We start from the raw sequence: 16,836 nt of genomic DNA, 5'->3' as shown, positions 1-16,836 counted from the left end.
TATATTATTTGATAGGGAAATTTCTTTTAAAAGAAAAGAGAAGAGACTTAAAATAAAAACTTGGACACCCCATAAATACACATAAACAGTATATGTAAACTTTTTAAAGACTTAAGATATATGACAACTATAATGCATGGTCCTTAATGTGCTTATCAATGCTTTTAAAGACTGTAATATTAGGACATTACTGGGAGTACTGGAGAAAATTGAGTATGGGCTAATTTGAGATACTGTTACATTAATGCGACTTTTCCTGAGCATGTTGATTCTACTGCAGTTATACAGCACAAGGCCTTTGATTTTCACAAATAAATTCTGAACTATTTAGGGACAGTGTCTTGATGTTTGTAACTTGCTCTGGATTTATTTAAGATAAAGCAAAAGAGGGTGGCAACTGGAGAATCGAGCTGAGTGCAGCAGTGTTGTTAACTTTTCTGTAATTTGAAATTTGTATGAACAAATTTGTCAAGAGAAAAACTACCAGTACTTGGGCCCCATCTCTTACAATTCAGATGCCAGTTGTCCAAACTGTAGCCTGGGCATCTGAAGCTTTGGAGGCTCCCTGGATGACTCTAACATGCCGTCAATGTGGACAGACAGTGAGACAGATGAGTTTTCAAAGAACATCAAGCCAAAAGCAAATACGACCTTTCCATTATTACTATGTTACTGTAGCGCCCATGCTCAGTATTTTTTCCTGGAAGGAAAAGAAGTCATGTGACTAAATACCTGACAGCAGTATCCTAACATATAATCCAGGTGCATACTGTTACACTGTGATTTTATTTCACAGGCCTTGGTACAGTTGTACTAAATAGTTCTGGGATCTGGAGATGTACTCCTGGGAACAAGAGGATGAAGAAGACAAATTATCTGGCATGGAGCAATAGGAGACACTAGTGGCAGGGGTGCGGGGGAGAGGGGTTGCAATACCTTCCAAAGTTAGTGAGCAGCATGTAGGCTCCTTGAAGAAGCTGTCCTGGAGTTGGGAGCTTCCACGTATGTAAGAAAGCAGACTTTTTATTGCAGGATGGAAAAGCAATATAAAGCCAATTAAATCAAAGTGGAGCCTAGCCCATGCCACTTTTGAAAGGGAAGATATGGAGACTCCTGCATCATGTCCTGTCCTAGAAATATTGCCACTTCTCAGACTTTTTCAATGTGGTATATCTCAGAGGAAGAGGAGGGCACTTAAGAAGGCTCCAGAACAAAAGGGACCACCTAGGTCTTTCTTTGTCAAGTCCTCTTGCTGCAACTGGACTGTTGCAATGGAAATAAGCAGTGTGTAACCTAATCAGCACTGCCAGCACTGTGTGGTCCCTTGAAATGAGCCTGCTTTGTTCTCAAAGGGATATAAACAGTCAACAGCTTTGTACGGCAGAAAACAGGAAATCCATTTGCCTGCTCCTTCAAAGACAATGGCCGTCCTCACTTTGTTCCAAGAGGAAAATGTAGATGCTGTGGAGAATCATTTCTTAGGGCCTCTGAGTCACAGAAGCTAATAAGGGAGACAAACAGAGCCAACCATCACATAAGGAAAATCAACTTCATTTTGCTGGTTATGAAGGAAAGCAACATCTAACATCTCCTGTGTGAAAGGAACTATGTTCACTCTCAAGGACTAGGTGCCTTCCTTCAATTCTTCACACCAACCTCTGAGGCTCAGTGTGTTGATCACACCTTTGGAGACAAGCAGCGAAAGACTATTTAACTTGTTTAGGGCCTGTGAATTAAATGTCAATCCAAGATGCTGCCAAGAAGGAAGATGAAGACAGAATCTCTGTAGGGCGTTCTGGGTATGGAGAATAAGGACTTCATTTTATAGAGCATGAGAATTCAGAGAAAAAGCTTCATAGGGAAGTGTGGAATAAGGGACAATAAGGAAAGAATTCAGAGAAAAAGCTTCATAGGGAAGTGTGGAATAAGGGACAATAAGGAAAGAATTCAGAGGAAAGTGGCTAGTATCAGAGATTTGAGAAAATGATTGCGAGAGAGAGCCCTAAATCATGTGAATGGCCCTAGAGAAGTGAAGGGCAGACAAAGGCTCAAACACACAGTAGAAGGAATCACATACCGGGTAAGAAAGGCTAACACAACCAAGAAAGGCTAATACAGACATACATAGTCCCATCATTACATGTCCTTAATCCCTAGCACATAGTTCAGAGTGTGTCTGACAATGAACTAATGGATACTTGCTACTCATATTGCCCATGGGTCGTGGTTTTATGAATGCAAATTCCCAGACAGTCCAAGAGGCACTAGAAGGACAGGAATGGTGGAGAAAAGGAGAGATGATGCTTTGTCATGGTGCTAAGCAGGGAACCTAATACATGCCTGCTTAAAACACAATGGCAGCAGCTGAACAGGATGGCACATGCCTCTAGCCCTAGCAGTTTAGAGACAGCTGCAAGCTGAAGGTCAGCTTGGTCTACACAGTGACTTCCAAGCCAGCCAATGCTGCTTAGTGACACCCTCCTTTAAAAAAAGAAAAAGAAAAAATGTCAGTGGCATTTTGAATTGTTGACACTATGGGGATGGAAACAGGGCAGATACTTTATGTAGTGTTGCCACTATGTGAAAGGTCCCTCATTCTCCACACTCTGTAAACTTATATAATGATCTATTTCTGTTTCCTCTTACAAATATACAGTACACTTACAATCACTCATACTAAACAGTAGAATGGAGATTCCTACAAACAAGAAATCATGCATAGGTCCTCCAAAAGACAGAAAACATTTGTTTTAGCTAGCCAGAATATATGTGTAAGAAGATTTGGGGCAGCATTGTTTCTAATAGCACAGAGACTTACATGTAAAACATCCAGGAGGCCACTGATTCAGAGGAGGGCCTGAATAAGTCATGACATATTCAGTAATTAAATACAAGGCATTTCATGAATAATGATGTGAAAAAGTGCCCATAACTATTAAAGGACCAAATATCATGTGGATACATGCATTTTTTTTTAACTATAAGTACCATCACTATCTTACTGATGCTGGATCACCCAGGTTATAACACTTATTATAACACATACACAGGGTATGAACTCAGCAAATGTTATTGATAGATAAATGAATCCATTCATCCATCAGTCTGTGAGGGCCTTATACAATCCCATGAATGAAAGAGTGCACGTGTATACATACATGTTTCTGTAAGCACAGAAAATGTTGTAGAAAGCAACACAACCAAAGTAATGATAGTATTTGGGAGCGGGGCATAAAGATGCATTTAAGTGCTTTTGGATATCAATATGATTTTACAAAGAACATATAGTATGCTGAAATTGGTTTCATTTCTAATATCAGTTATCTGCTAAAATAATTACCTTGTTCTATGAAGCTCATCTTCATGGATGCTGAACATACTTAAATTACATTTCACAAATAAATAAGTACTAATTGAATCAGAAAAAAAGAGGGATTTATTTCACAGGCTAATTGACAAGGGGGTTCTGACCACCCTATGACAAGAAGCCCATTAAGACAACAGATGTGAGCTTAAAGAGCTACACACCTATAGCTCACAATAGTCAGTATTCCAATCATACTGCTGTTAGTGTCCTAAGGAGACCACAAGATCCCATCAGGACCAAGCCAAGATGGCTTTCCCTGGCCTGACTCCTCCCTATCTACTTAGCTAGGTCATCCCTGTACAGGACAAGGGGAATCCCTGTCTGACCTCTTGAGTCTGCTTACTCACTCATACTCTTATGGGGAAGAAGGAATGGAGGAGGGGAGAGAGGGAGAGAAAAGGGGGATGAGAGGAGAAAGGGAAGGTGGAAGAAAAAAGGAAGAGAGGGAAGAAAGGAAAGAGAGGAGGAGAGAGGCAGATGAAAGAAGGAGGTGGGACAGGGAGAGGGGGATAGAGATAGAGAAAGGGGACAAAGAGGGGGTGGGAGAGGAGAAAGGGAAAGGGGGAGGGAAGGACAGGGAAGGGGAGGGAGGAGGAGGAGAGGAGTGGAGAGGGAGAAAGAGGGAGAGAAAAGATGTGGTGGTTTGTATAAGAATGCCTCGCATATGCTTATATACTTGAATACTTAGTTATCAGGAAGTGGCACTACTTGAGAAGATTCGGAGGTGTGGTCTTATTGGAGGAGGTGTGTCACTGGAGATGGGCTTTGAGGTTTCAAATGCTCAAGCTAGGCCCAGTGTCTCTTCCTATGCCCTGTGGATCATGGTGTAGAACTCTCAGCTATGTCTCCAGCACCATGTCTGCCTGTGTGCTGCCGTGTTTCCCATGGACTTAAACCTCAGACACTATAAGCAAGTCCCAATTAAATGCTTTCCTTTTTAAGAGTTGTCATGGTCATAGAGTCTCACAGCAATAGAAACCCTAAGACAGAAGGAAAGGAAAAAAAAAAAAAAAGAAAGAGAAGGTGCTTGAATGCAGCATGAGGGCACTTTTCTGGGTTTCCCTAACCACCTCTGCTTTTTTCTAACCAGGTCCTCACTTCATTGTATTTTCCTATTTGAGAGCATCAGTTGCCTGCAACCTTTCAATCTGACACCTCTTGGCTTTTTTGTGCTCACCTTTTTCAATAAATTTGACTCATTTACCAACTCCCACATATGTCTTATTATGGCTATGATGATGCTACTTCTTCACAAATACCCACTCATAAATCAGTATGTGGGCCCAGGTGCTGTTTATCTAGAAAAAGAGGAAGAACACAACTCCAGGATCTAGTCCCTTCTTAGCCCTAGAAATCACAGTCTGGGACAGCCTGTTTAACAATGCCACTGGAAATAGTCTTAAAGACCACTTATTAGGGGCTGTGGGTAGAACATAGTTGGTACAGTGCTTGGCTACCATGCATGAAGCCCTTGGTTCAAGCCCCGTCATCACATAAAAATGGGTGTGGTCATACACACCTATAATCCTAGCACTTAAAAAGTAGAAGCAGGAAGATAGGAATTTAAAGTCTTCTTTCATGATATATCAAGTTCAAGATTATCCTGGACTACATCAAACCCCATATGTACCCCCTAAAAACAGCTGATTAACATGAAAAAACTCAATTTCTATTGGCAGAAGAATATAGAGAGGAATAATACATTTGAACTGACTGTCTACAAAGTAAAGCTGCATATGTGTATTTTCAGTGTTAACAATTTTGTTTGCTATTTCTTTGTTTTGTTTGTTTAATTAATATTTTTGAGACTCTAGTGTCTATACATTTTACTTCTCCCATAAGGACAGTAATGTATAATATTTTTTCGAGGTTTTACGTTTTTTTAAATATTACATTTCTTTTTTTAACATACACATTTATATTATTACACGCAAATAAAATAAATTACATACAGCAAGGAAAACCATGAAACATTCAGGAATTATATATGTGTAATGTTTATTTGTTTTAAAGACAGAGTTCAACACAGCCCAGTCTGTCTAGTCTGGAACTTGCTATGCTGCTAAAGGTGATTTTGAACTTCTGATTCTTTGGGCTCCTCCTTCCAGGGACTACAGATTACATCATATCATCCTCTGATATTTCCTTAGAAGCCGTATCTATAACTTGGACATGAAGAACTCAAGTGTCTTCCATCTCAACCATCTTATAAAAACGGTGTGTAAAATGCTGTGAAAGGACAATACGAGGTGTGATTTTTTTCCTGCTCATATATACATGGTTCACACTGAAAGCATTATGGCCATGTCAAACAAGCCTGCAACTCAACAGACAAAAGACACACAGAACCCACGGTGCCCCCACACTGCACCTACTGCAGGCTCTTGGCATCAGTTTCCTTCTGTACAACATGGGCGCCGTGGGCAGAGACCTACTTTACAGGAGGGCTTACTTTTACTTGACTCCATCCTTTTTAACATTCGGCTTTACATTCATAAATCTAGTAGAAAGCAGCTTTGTTAAATTACCTACACCAGCTCAACCACTTTTCTTTTCACCAGCCTTTTTGTCCCATCAGAATGACATAAGGAAATCACACTGAGAAAACACAATCGCTGAGCTCTAAGCATACCCATTTTGTTCTTTCCCTTGAGCTAGTCTCAGGACGTGGTGGCTTTAGCCTTTCACTGTACCCCACTCAAGGGGCTACTTCATTCACCAAGGCTTCCTCAGATTAGGCAGCTAGTCTTTGGGAGAAGGATTCCAGAGTTTTGCCGGGAAGAAAATCCAACATCTTAAATAAAGCACTTTGCTCTTCTCTGCTTTAGCAAGGCTGATTTTGGCGAAATGCCCAAAAGAACTCAACATATTTATAGAGTTCTGCTTGATCTACTTTTAAGTGCTCCATGCAGAGTCATAAGTGAAATGAGAATACAGAATTTTAACAGAAAAATTGAGGAACAATTCTAAATGTAAGTTATCTGTTGGGTATAAACAAGACCTTTCCTTTCTCCCCAATACTGTGCCCTCCATCTTATTTTTAAATGTTTTCTTTTTTTCATATTTTTAAATGTTTTCAATCTTTGCTGTTAACAAACAGATATCTAAGACATTAAAAATGTATGGTTAACAGGACAATGAGGGAACAAGATGAGAGGATAAGTGAAAAAGAAAAAGGAAAGAAGACTAACAGGAAAGGGGGTGGGGAATGAGATGTAAAAAGGGAGGAGATAGAGGGAAGGAGGCATAGAGGAGAATATTAACATTTTAGGAATTGTGAAAAGTGTCTAGAACAATTGCAGAGACCCTCATCTGGAATCTATATCTCTCTTCCCCAGTCTTAGAGAAGCTGAGAGGAAAACATCACAATCAAATCTAGAGTTCCCCAGTTCTTAAAGTACCAACAGATGTGCACAGTGGTAGAAGAATGATTGAGAGAATGACAGAAAACTCCACAAAACCATCTCTTGGAGAAAAGAAAGATCTCTGCCACAGAGTAATTAAAACAGTTTTAAAAGCTGACTCATTTTTAGCATGGGTTCCCTTTTCATCCCTATCAGAACAAAGACAAGGGGGACAGAGTCCTGGGTACTCATGAATTTTCTTGAAACAAATAAAAGTTTATAGCTTCACAATTCACTCTTGGGATCTAAGGATCTTAAACAGAGGTCCTTAACTGGGGTCTCTGAACAGAAACAAGAAGGTCTGAGGCCAATGGGATGGCTCAGTGGTTAAAGGTGCTTACTGTCAAGCCCAAGGACCTGAGTACGAATCCCAAGCACTACCTGATGAAAGGAGAGAATGGACTCCCTCAAGTAAACTACTGATCTCTACACATGTATACTGGCACATACACTACCAGGACATACAGAAATAAACCTAATTAAAATGTCTTACAAATGATTCTGGGAAATTGAAATTTGGATAGAGGCTGGAAATGTAGCTCAGTGATGGAGCACTTTCATAGCACGTACACGGCCATCTTTAGCACCAATAAATAAATAAACTTAGATGGGAGAAAATGTTACTGTCCTCTAGCTAAAGTATGGCTTTTTTCCCCACCATGAACAAAGGGAGCACACATGGCAGCACCTGTGAATGTTTATTTACTTCTTATTCCATAACCTGCAGTTACCTTGAAATGTTATTTACACTCTCTTCTACTTCATTTACACTCATGGTCACTTCTAGGCACACCGGGGTCTTGCTGTTTAATGCATCAACAAAGAACATTTGTTATGTTTCTGCAATACTTGGATAGCTATGTTGATGTGGTTAGTTCCCTTTGTAAGCTTATAGCTTTAAAAATAGCACCCTATGAGAGGGTCTTCAGGTTTCACTAGTGAAGAATCCTTAACTCCTGATTTCAAAATTTTGGTTTCCAAGGAAACCCAAAAGAAGAATTTTTATATCAAATAAAACAGTCAACATACCATTTGGTGTCTGTTCATTGGAATGTCTCATAGGCCAGGCAGATGCACATCACAACAAAAGAACCACATCAAGTGACCTGACAGTCGTGATCTAAAATAACCTTATGGGCAGTGTTCATGAGGCCACTAACCAAGTGTCCTCTGATTATTCAGCTCAGTGGCTAGTCTCAGCCAAACCTGATGCTCGTGCTCCCTTCTTCCAAGGAGACCAGAACAGCTAATTTTCAGGCTGACACCTGCCACTGTCCTCCATGTAACCCAGCCTGACCCTTCGCTTGCTTTTCTATCTAGTGAAATTGTGGAAAGCCCTATATGCCTGCCACCTCCTCGGGGATAAATAGATCATCGTGATTTCTGTGTACCTAGAGGGACACACACACACACACACACACACACACACACACACACACACACACACACACACACACACACACATATGACTCCTGGCCCTGTTTAACAGTATGGTCATTCTCTGCACGCGGATCTCTGCTGTTGTCAGATAATGGGGATATACATCATCCAGCAAAGAAAGAGAGCCTATGTTGGTATTTACAGCAAGATTTTTCTAGAGGAGCTGCCTGACTGCCACCAAGGCCTCATCTCTATGGTATCACCTGAGGATGAAAGGTATTAAAGACAGTGAGTTCAGCTGAGACCAAAGGCATCTGCCTACTTCTTTCAGAAAAAAAATCTATAAATCATAATTCCACTTTTAGGAAGTTTTACTTAGAATAATGTTTTAGTTTGCTTTCTGTTGCAGTAATAAAATACTGAGCAAAAGCAATGGGGGTAGAGATTTATTACATCTTACGACTTACAGTCATCAAAGAAAGTGAAGACAGGAACCTGGGGGCAGGAACTGAAATAGAAGCCATGGAGAAACAACGCTTGCTGACTTACTCAGCCTGCTTTCTTAGACACCCCAGGACCCAGAAGTAGCACCCCTCTAGGTGGGCTAGCCCCTCCTACATCAATCATTAATCAAAGAAATGCCCCACAGACATGCCCATAGGCCAACTTGATAGCTGTAATTGCTCAGCTGATGTTCCCTTCTCCCAGTTGACTATAGTTTGTAGTAAGTTGGCAAAAAACAAAAATGAAAGGCAAACCAACCACTGCAAATATAGAAAGATATGTGCAAAATGTTTACTCCTAAATTATTCAGAACAGTGAAAAATCAGAAACATCCTAAATGTCTTCCTACTAGGGGACCAATTACGTAAGTCATAGGTATACTACACAGAGTCCAAAAGAAATGGTATAAATCTAAGTGGACTGATATAAAAAGACTTTTAAGACTCTAATCTAATAAAAATGTAATAAGAAATGAACAGTATGATTCCCCATCTGTGCCTAAAATACAAACCAAAACAAAACACTGTCATGTTTGCTGGCACACAAGAGGATGAAGCAGGAAGATGACACGGAACAAGACCTTGTTCTTAAACAAAAATAAAAAGATATCAATATGTATATTACAGCATGCCTGATCAGCTCATCTCATATGCAATTAACCTTTTTCCTCCCTGGATACTCATAGCTTCTTAGAGCTTATATCAATGTGGCTGTGGAGAGATACATAGGAGCAGATAGAGCTAATAAGGAACCAGATGTTTCCAGGAAATATGAATACGGGAAGAGACTGGAGATTATTTTTTTATAGTGGGTCTACCTAAGAACGTTTAGGGTGAGTCTAAAAGAAAGTGTACAACTCAAAGAAAAAAAGCAAATAACAGTGTGGACTAAGCAACACAGTGCCAGTGCTGTTGGACTGAGCATCTGATCATGCGCTGGTCAGAGAAAGAAGATCATGTAGAACTCAGGGCTTCCTGGAGGGCTGCAAATGGGTTTCCTCCATGGCCCCTATGGAAGGGCGTCACAAAGAACGGTGAATGAGCCCTGAAGGTGAAAAAGAAGGGATAGCTGTAGATGAAGAGGGTTTTGTTTTGTTTTGAGGTTTTCATTGTTTTAGGCTAACATCCAAAGTAATACGTTTCATCATACCATCTTCACGCCTATGTTTCATTATACTTGTTCTTATTTGTTCTCCTCCCCCCATGACCCCTGTCAATCTTCAGCTGGTTCCCTTTCTTCCCCAGTTAGTCCCTCTTTCCCACCTCCTTTGCTGTCTTCTCCTTGTCTTTCATGAGCAGTGAAGGGTTCGAAGCAGACATTTCCCCAGCATGTCAGTAATGTGCATAGCATCTCTTTGTTCAAAGCAAACAGACTCTTCCCCCTTTTTTAAACAAGTCCTGTTTTCCTTATAAGTACAGGAAAGGCCCAAAGATGTGATTCAGAAATGATAACGCACATTCATACTTTTCATCTTACCAACGGATCTGTACCCCTCAGAAGGAGGGAACTGAGTGTCATGAACAGTATAAATTTAGAAACTGCATCTAGGAAGTGTCAATCTACAAGTCTTGAGGCTAGAAAAGCAAGTAAAGATCCCTTTATGGAACAGTAAAAAGGACAATATAGAAAACCAGAAAAGGGATGAAAGTAAATTGTACAATTATCTCCACAACAATTCTGATTTTTTTTGTCAGCATCTAAATAATTTTCAACAGTTAAATATCTCTACTGTAACAGGGCAGATTTTAAAGTTGTCTATATAGTATACATGAGTATGAGTCTCTTTTTGCAAAAGGAAACTTTCTGGAAGGCAGGAGTTTTTAACAGAGGTTGGAAAATGTAATTTGTAAAGGGCCCGAGACTACATGAGGCTTTGTGGACCATGGTACCTAACATGGTATTGCAGTGCAAGCAGTTATACACAATACACCAATGGCTGCCTGTGACTAAGTGCCAAGAGAATTTATTTATAAAAAACAGGCAATTTTTGCAAAATTAGGCCCCTTGGCCAATTTGCTTTCCTGGTTTATAACATTTGAAAAGGGCCTAAATTAGAGACCAAGATTTTTGTTTCTTATTTTTTAACAGGAAGAACAAGAAGCATTGCTAAGGTTGAATCATCAGCTTAGAAGTGACATCCCTCTCAAACATCTGTCCTCATCCCCCCCTCCCCTGCCACCAGCATGAAAGTGCCCAGACCCAGTGTACAGAGCTCTCTGCACCTTGCCTATGCTGCCCAGCACCTATCTGCTCTTAAAATTCTAGATTCTCGTGAATAGGATCTTAAGCGAATTTCCTTGCAGGTAAATACAGCAGCCCAGAGTCTTGACCTAAAGAGGTGTGACAGCCAATCTTCTTTGTCAATTTGACAGAACTCTCAATGGAAATTCATCTCTGGGTGATGGTGTTTCTAGAGAAGTCTCCCTGAGGACAGAAGGTAGACTACCCTGCATATGAGCAGCACCATCTCCTGGGCTAGGCTCCCCAGCTGAGATAAAAGGAGAAAGCAAGTATATCACCAGTGCTGAGGCTACAGAAGTGTCCCACTAAGCTAGCTTTTTGTTTTTTATTTTGTATTAGTTCTTTGAGAGTTTCCTTCAATGTATTTTGATCTCATTCACTCCCTCCCCTAGCTCCTCCCAGATCTTCCTCTTCCCTACCCCCACAACTTTGTGTCTTCTTTTTCCTTTAAACCCATTAAGGACAATTTGTGCTGCCCGTATGCATCTTTAAAAATTATAATTAGAACATCTCCCCTTTCCTTTTCCTCCCTTCACAACCTCTCACATATCCCTTCCTTGTTCTCTCTCAAATTCATGGCCTCTTTTTCCATTAACTGATATTACATGCACATATGTATAAGTCTATACATATATAGTGTTAAATACCCTGCTCACAGTCTGTACAATGTTACTTGTATGTTTTCAGGGCTGGCAATTTGGCACTAGACAACCAATTGGTGTGCTCTTCCCTGAGGAAGACTGTTTCTCCCACTCTGAGCATCGAAGGAGAGATAAACTTGTTTTAGTTATGCTCCCAAGTGTGGGATTGGAACGGTCTTGTGAGAACAGGTGAGGCTAATCCACTAGAAGACCAACCACCTCGTGTGGGAGCTTGATTGTTGCCAGCTGAAAAGATGCACGAACAGACTCTGGGAGGAGATATATAAATGAGCCCAAAACTGGAGGCGGGGCCTTTGGAGACTTGGGATAGTTTTTGGCTGTTCATCACTGCACTTCGAGATGCTCCTAGAGAGAACTGCTAGAGGGAAGGCTTTGGGGCTCCAGGCTCCTGCTGAGGCTTTGGGTTCTGGTTACTCCAGGTTCCAGCAGAAGAAATCCTGCTGATTACACCAAGAGAATCGTTCCTCTAACTGATATCCTTACAGTTTTGTTATTCTTTAATCCTCTTTTCCTATTGTTTCACTTAGTTGGGTTATAAGGGACGTATGCTCAATTAATAAGTTTGTAATAAAATATATTGGTTAAGAAAACTGAACCTACAGAGCATATCTTAGTTGCCTGTAGTTCTTTGTGTAGCACTGAGGCCTTGTGATCTCCTGTCCATTTTTGCATGTCTATTGTTGTCCTTGTTCAGTCATGTTTGAGCATTCATGTTGGTGAGACTTTATGGGGGTAACCTCCAACATTAGTAGGAGTTATCGTTTTTCATCGAACTGTCTGATTCTCTGGCTCTTGCGGTCTTTCTGCCCCCTCTTCCTCAATGTTTCCCGAGCCTTCGGTTCAAAGGTCGTTTTGTAGCTGTATTCATTGGGACTGGTGAGTCTGGCTCTTATGTAAGGGCTGGAAATAAATACAAACTTGGGTCCACATATATGCATGGCAAGCATTTTGCCAACTAAACATCTCCCCATATTCCTCAAAATATTAATTTTAAAGGACATAAAAAGTACTAAATTTATGGAACTGGAACATAGTGAGAATGCTTGCCTAGCATGCATGCAGCCCTAGTTTTGACCCCCTGCATCACATACATTGATTATGGTGAAGCACTCCTATAACCCCAGCACTTGTCAGATAGGGGAAAGAGAATCAGAAGTTTAAGGTCATCCTTGGTTACAAACCAAGTTTGAGGCCAGCTTGGACTACACGAGATCCTGACTCAAAAACAAACAAACAAACAAAGAAACAAGTTAATAATTTTCTACTAGTAGTATATCTAGTTTAGCTGGCTAATACAAACAAAAACTTACACTTGAAAAGGAAATCTCTCCTAGCACAGAATTCTCCCACTGAAGTCATTCCCAACTCTTCATATGACATACAAAATGCAGTTGAGATGGAGTAATAAACATGACATTATAACTGTTAGTTAACAGAATTTCTTCGCTGGTGGTAGTAGGTAGACAGGTACTGATGAATAGTCATGATACCATTGATTCCTTTTTACTGTGGTAAAGGATATATAAGAGATTACCATTCTAGCCATTTTATTTATACATTTCAATACTAACTACATTCCTGCTGTTGTGTCTTCATTACCATCTGTCTTTGGATCTTCCCATCATTTTCCCAAACTGAAACTCAATATTATACACTAAACAGTAAGTTCTCATCTTGACATCAGGTCCTAGAAATCACCATTCCATTGCATGCCTCCATGATTTTGACTGTTCTGGGTGCCTCATATAAACAGAATTGTTTCATATGTGTCTTTAAGGGTTGGCTTATTTCACTTAGCAAAATGTCCTCAAAGTTCATCCATGCTATAACAAGGAAGGAATTTCCTTCCTTGTAAAGGCAGAATAGTATTTAATCGCATATATCAGCCACACTTTGTTTATCTATTCATCTTTGAATAGACACTTTTGTCCACTGTGCATCCTCCTCTGAATATGTATATGTGAATGCCAATTTGAGCTCTTTTTTTGCTCCTGTCTTTATGTGCCTAGTTTAACTTTGCTTTGAAATATTAAATATGCCAAACGAAACATATTACTTACCGAGCCATCCCCAGCTATCATCTAACAAGGTTGAGGGACCAGATTGGCACATAGCAATTCAAACCAATTCCCCATGAATAATGATATCCCACACCCAATAAACACGGAGATGGGATGAAAGTCCTCTTGGGGGTGGCCTCCTGAAGAGTGCCGAGCAGAATGCAAATCAAATGCACATCTCACTACCTGCCCACCCATGCACAATAAAGCAGAGTGAAGAGTGGCAGAAGCCTGCACTGCTATAAAGTAAGTGGAAATGGGTGTTTTGTCAAAAGCAGAGACACCATTTTAACCCCATTACTCAACAAAAATCACCATTAAACTGTTCTAGTAAATAACTAGAATTCTCCAAAGCTCCCCAAGAGATTCTGACAGGCTGTGTAGAAATTCAATTCCATCAACAAATATTTGCCACCTGTAATAGGATGTGGGTAGGATGGCAAGTGGACTTTAATATTCCCTTCCTGCAGACCCCAGGAAGGGTTTGGAAAACGAGGAGTGGGACCCTCAAGCTCTGAAACACTTCAAAATGCTTAATAGCCCAAACTGAAGGTACGTAGTTTAATGTGCTTTGGGAACTACAGGTAAACAGCACTGGAGCCTTAATCTGCAGTGCTGGTTCTATCCTAATGGAGACAGGAACGAAAACTACCAATGGCTACCAGGTTTGAAGTTCCTGGAAATGGCACCATCAGTTGGGCAGATGAAGAAACTGATGCATTAAAGGGTGAAAAGAGGAGTTAGAGAGGTGGCTTTAGTAATTAAGAGCGAGCACTGCTCTTCCAAAGGACCTGAGTTTAGTTCCCCAGTTCCCAGCGCCCATATGAGGCCACTCATCTGCCTGTATCTGCAGCTCCAGGGAACCTGATACCATCTTCTACATCTGTAGGCACTTGCACTCATGTGTATAACACACACACACACACACACACACACACACACACACAATTTGTTTTGTTTTGTTTTGTTTTCCAAGACAGGGTTTCTCTCTGTGTAGCTCTGGCTGTCCTGGAATTCGCTCTGTAGATCAGGCTGGGCCCCTGAATGCTGGGATTAAAGGTGTGCACCACTACTGCCCAATTGCACACAATATTTTTAGGATAAATAAACAAAAGTTAGAAATCCATCACTAGGATCCGTAACTGCTGGTAACATTTCATATCCATGAATGAAGGTCTCTGGACAAACTTGGATAGAAGTATGAGGAACAGTAAATAGCAATTGAGTTTTTGAACTCAAAAACGTTCCAGTCTTGTTCTGAGCTTCTGAACAGAACAAGATATTTGTGATGTTGCCCAGCCTTACTGCTTCACCCAGGTCTGTTGGCCTGTGGCCACGTAATATCGAAAGGAAAGCCATTCAGATCTCTGTGCTTTTGTTTTGTTTCAATACAAAGCTGACACTCATCAGTTCTAATATATGATCGTTTTCTATTTTCCATTTCGCTTGGGCTTTTGGCAGAATGACTCCATACATCAATGCGAATGAATCAATACAGTTGATAATTTATGATGATGTAGATGAAGAGATTGATCCTACAGAACCACCCAACTGATACTTGCCTTTCTTCCTTCTTGCTGCCTCGGTTTAGTCATTTCGAAATTTATGAACACTTTCTCCAGAGAGAATCAGCAGGGAACAAAACCAATATAAAATAACATCCTACATAATTATCTCTAACAACAGATTTAGAGCTACACTGCAAAAAGTTTTCAGTGGGTCATCCCTGGATTTCAATGGTCCCTATTACTTCTGTGCTCTCTGTACAGATGTAAATAAGAGCCAATGGGACATGTACATACACACCTAAGGAACTCACTACAGAACAGATTGGAACCTAGAGGATGAGCTCAGGAGAGGAAAATAGAGTAAGACAGAGAAAGAAAGATGGCATACTGCCAAGATAGACGACAGAAAGATGCTTTTTTAAAACTTAAGCCATATTTTATGTATAGCAATACAGTTTACATACTAAGTGACAGGAATCTTTCAAACACTATAGTGACCTGTACATATGTATCAGGTAAGAAACACATGATTGTGGTGTGTGTGTGTGTGTGTGTGTGTGTGTGTGTGTGTGTGTGTGTGTGTGTGTGTGTATTCATGTGGTGTATATGTATTCATGTGGTGTGGGGGAATATGTGTTTATATATAAACATATATACTACAGACCTTTTATTTCTAGCATTTCGTGTTTTTTATCCTTGTCCACAGCATGTCAGACACTCCAGAAAATTGAGTAATTTTTTCCTTTTTTGTATACAATTCCAAGTGTCTTACCTTTTAGCACAATGCTTTAGTCAACATAAATTACAGAGGAAATTAGTTTCTTCAAGAGAAATAAAAACTATTCTAGTGATATTATCAAAGATTGCTTTGAAGTTAAAAGTCAAGCATGAAAGAAATGGTATCATTTCCTAAACAGTATTTTTTTAAACTGTTACTATTAACAGGATGCTATACCCATCTATTTGCTTTACTGACAAAAAATATGACCAGAAAAGGGAATAACAAAATAAAAGGTGAGCTGGGCATGGTGGTGCACCCCTATAATCCCAGCACTTGAGAGGCAGAGGCAGGTGGACCTCTGTGAGTTCAAAGCCAGTCTGGTCTATAAAGTGAGTCTAGGACAGCCAGGGCTACACAGAGAAACCCTGTCTCAAAAATGAGAGAAAGAAAGGAAGGAGGGAAGGAGAATTGGAAGGAAGGAAGGAAGGAAGGAAGGAAGGAAGGAACAAAGAAAGAAAAGGTGATTTCTGTGTTTAAAAAATATCTGGAAATTATCATTTTTCCTTTGCAAAGAATGACTCTATTAGAGAATCCATCCAAGTTATCCCTAGGGAGAAAGAAAGAGACAGAAAGGGAAGAGAAATGAGGAGAGAGCAGGGTTCCTGGCACCATCCCCGCATAGAGGTTGCCACATCCGAAATATTAAAAAAGCCAACTTGAGGCAGAAGCACCAATAAAGTCGACTACACATCTCAGAACTAATCACCTATGGTCCTACTACCAAGCTCGTGACAATCAGAGTTGACATGATCACATGATCCATTCATCTAATCACTCCCCTTTTAACTTTTCCTCCCTGTACTGATTCACCTTTGTCATCTTGACATGAACGTAGACATAACTAGGAGAGAGAACCTCAGCTGAGGATGTGCCTCCATCAGACTGGCCTGTACAGAAATCTGTGGGACATTCTCCTGATTAGTGGTTGA

General features: G+C 40.3%; 1 protein-coding gene across 10 annotated transcripts in view; it reads right to left on the bottom strand.

Annotated features, from left to right (window-relative positions):
• SH3KBP1 (SH3 domain containing kinase binding protein 1) overlaps nucleotides 1–16,836 on the bottom strand; it is a 360,074-nt gene that overhangs the window by 193,693 nt on the left and 149,545 nt on the right. The gene's annotated exons all lie outside the window — the stretch shown is intronic.

The sequence above is a fragment of the Acomys minous genome (assembly GCF_964271855.1).
Source record: "Acomys minous genome assembly, chromosome: 7".
Lineage (NCBI taxonomy): Eukaryota > Metazoa > Chordata > Mammalia > Rodentia > Muridae > Acomys > Acomys minous.
The sequence above is the reverse complement of the archived record's forward strand: the minus strand, read 5'-3'. Positions and strand labels throughout refer to the sequence as shown.